The sequence below is a fragment of the Hypanus sabinus genome, chromosome 12 (genome assembly GCF_030144855.1).
Source record: "Hypanus sabinus isolate sHypSab1 chromosome 12, sHypSab1.hap1, whole genome shotgun sequence".
Taxonomy (NCBI): Eukaryota; Metazoa; Chordata; class Chondrichthyes; order Myliobatiformes; family Dasyatidae; genus Hypanus; species Hypanus sabinus.
In genome coordinates this window covers 108,827,822-108,830,321 of record NC_082717.1, presented here as the reverse complement: position 1 = coordinate 108,830,321, position 2,500 = coordinate 108,827,822, and positions in this window count along the sequence as shown.

The following is a 2,500-nucleotide window of genomic DNA, read 5'->3' as shown; positions in this document are numbered from 1 at the left end:
GCTCACAAATGCCGGACACTGGGCGCTGAGACTCTCGGGGAGGTGTGAATGTGTGAACCGATCTCAGCTCACTAATGCCGGACACTGGGCGCTGATACTCTCGGGGAGTTGTGTGTGTGTGTGTGTGTGTGTGTGTGTGTGTGTGTGTGTGTGTGTGTGTGTGTGTGTGTGTGTGTGTGTGTGTGTGTCTGAACTGTTCTCAGCTCACTAATGCTGTACACAGGGCGCTGAGACTCCCGGGGAGATGTGTGTGCGTGTGTGTGTGTGTGTCTGAACTGTTCTCAGCTCACTAATGCTGTACACAGGGCGCTGAGACTCCCGGGGAGGTGTGTGTGTGTGAACCGTTCTCAGCTCACTAATACCGGACACTGGGCGCTGTGACTCCCGGGGAGGAGTGAGTGTCTGAACCGATCTCAGCTCACTAATGCCGGACACTGGGCTCTGAGACTCCCGGGGAGGTGTGAGTGTGTGAACCGATCTCAGCTCACTAATGCCGGGCACTGGGCGCTGAGACTCCCGGGGAGGTGTGTGTGCCTGAACCAGTCTCAGCTCACTAAGTGTGAGTGTGTGTGTGTGTGCGTGTGTGTGTGTGTGTGTGTGTGTGAGGGTGTGAACCGATCTCAGCTCACTAATGCCGGACACTGTGCGCTGAGACTCCCGGGGAGGTCTGAGTGTGTGAACCGATCTCAGCTCACTCATACCGTGTACTGGGCGATGAGACTCCCGGGGATGTGTGTGTGTGTGTGTGTGTGTGTGTGTGTGTGTGTGTGTGTGTGTGTGTGTGTGTGTGTGTGGACCGATCTCAGCTAAGTGTGAGTGTGAGTGTGCGTGTGTGTGTGAAACGATCTCAGCTCACTAATGCCGGGTACTGGGCGCTGAGATTCCCGGGGAGGTGTGTGTGCGTGAACCAGTCTCAGCTCACTAAGTGTGAGTGTGAGTGAGTGTGTGTGTGTGTGTGTGTGTGTGTGTGTGAACCGATCTCAGCTAAGTGTGAGTGTGTGAACCCATTTCAGCTCACTGATGCCGGACACTGGGCGCTGAGACTCGCGGGGAGGTGTGTGTGTGTGTGTGTGTGTGTGTGTGTGTGTGTGTGTGTGTGTGTGTGTGTGTGTGTGTGTGTGTGTGTGTTTGAGTGTGTGTGTGTGTGTGAACCGATCTCAGCTCACAAATGCCGGACACTGGGCGCTGAGACTCTCGGGGAGGTGTGAGTGTGTGAACCGATCTCAGCTCACTAATGCCGGAGACTGTGCGCTGAGACTCCCGGGGAGGGGTGTGTGTGAGAACCGATCTCAGCTCACTAAGTGTGTGTGTGTGTGTGTGTGTGTGTGTGTGTGTGTGAACCGATCTCAGCTCACTAATGCCGGACACTGGGCGCTGAGACTCCCGGGGTGATGTGTGTGTTTGTGAACCGATCTCAGCTCACTAATACCGGACACTGGGCGCCGAGACTCCCGTGGAGGTGTGAGTGTGTGAATCGATCTCAGCTCACTAATACCGGAGACTGGGCGCTGAGACTCCCGGGGCGTTGTGAGTGTGTGAACCGATCTCAGCTCACTCATACCGGGCACTGGGCGCTGAGACTCCCGGGGAGGTGTGTGTGTGTGTGTGTGTGTGTGTGTGTGTGTGTGTGTGTGAACCGATCTCAGCTCACAAATGCCGGACACTGGGCGCTGAGACTCTCGGGGAGGTGTGAGTGTGTGAACCGATCTCAGCTCACTAATGCTGGGCACTGTGCGCTGAGACTACCGGGGAGGGGTGTCTGTGAGAACCGATCTCAGCTCACTAAGTGTGTGTGTGTGTGTGTGTGTGTGTGTGTGTGTGTGTGTGTGTGTGTGTGTGTGTGTGTGAACCGATCTCAGCTCACAAATGCCGGACACTGGGCGCTGAGACTCTCGGGGAGGTGTGAGTGTGTGAACCGATCTCAGCTCACTAATGCCGGACACTGGGCGCTGATACTCTCGGGGAGTTGTGTGTGTGTGTGTGTGTGTGTGTGTGTGTGTGTGTGTGTGTGTGTGTGTGTGTGTGTGTGTGTGTGTGTTTCTGTGTGACCGATCTCAGCTCACTAAGTGTGTGTATGTGTGTGTGTGTGTGTGTGTGTGTGTGTGTCTGAACTGTTCTCAGCTCACTAATGCTGTACACACAGGGCGCTGAGACTCCCGGGGAGATGTGTGTGCGTGTGTGTGTGTGTGTCTGAACTGTTCTCAGCTCACTAATGCTGTACACAGGGCGCTGAGACTCCCGGGGAGGTGTGTGTGTGTGAACCGTTCTCAGCTCACTAATACCGGACACTGGGCGCTGAGACTCCCGGGGAGGTGTGAGTGTCTGAACCGATCTCAGCTCACTAATGCCGGACACTGGGCGCTGAGACTCCCGGGGAGGTGTGAGTGTGTGAACCGATCTCAGCTCACTAATGCCGGGCACTGGGCGCTGAGACTCCCGGGGAGGTGTGTGTGCCTGAACCAGTCTCAGCTCACTAAGTGTGAGTGTGTGTGTGTGTGCG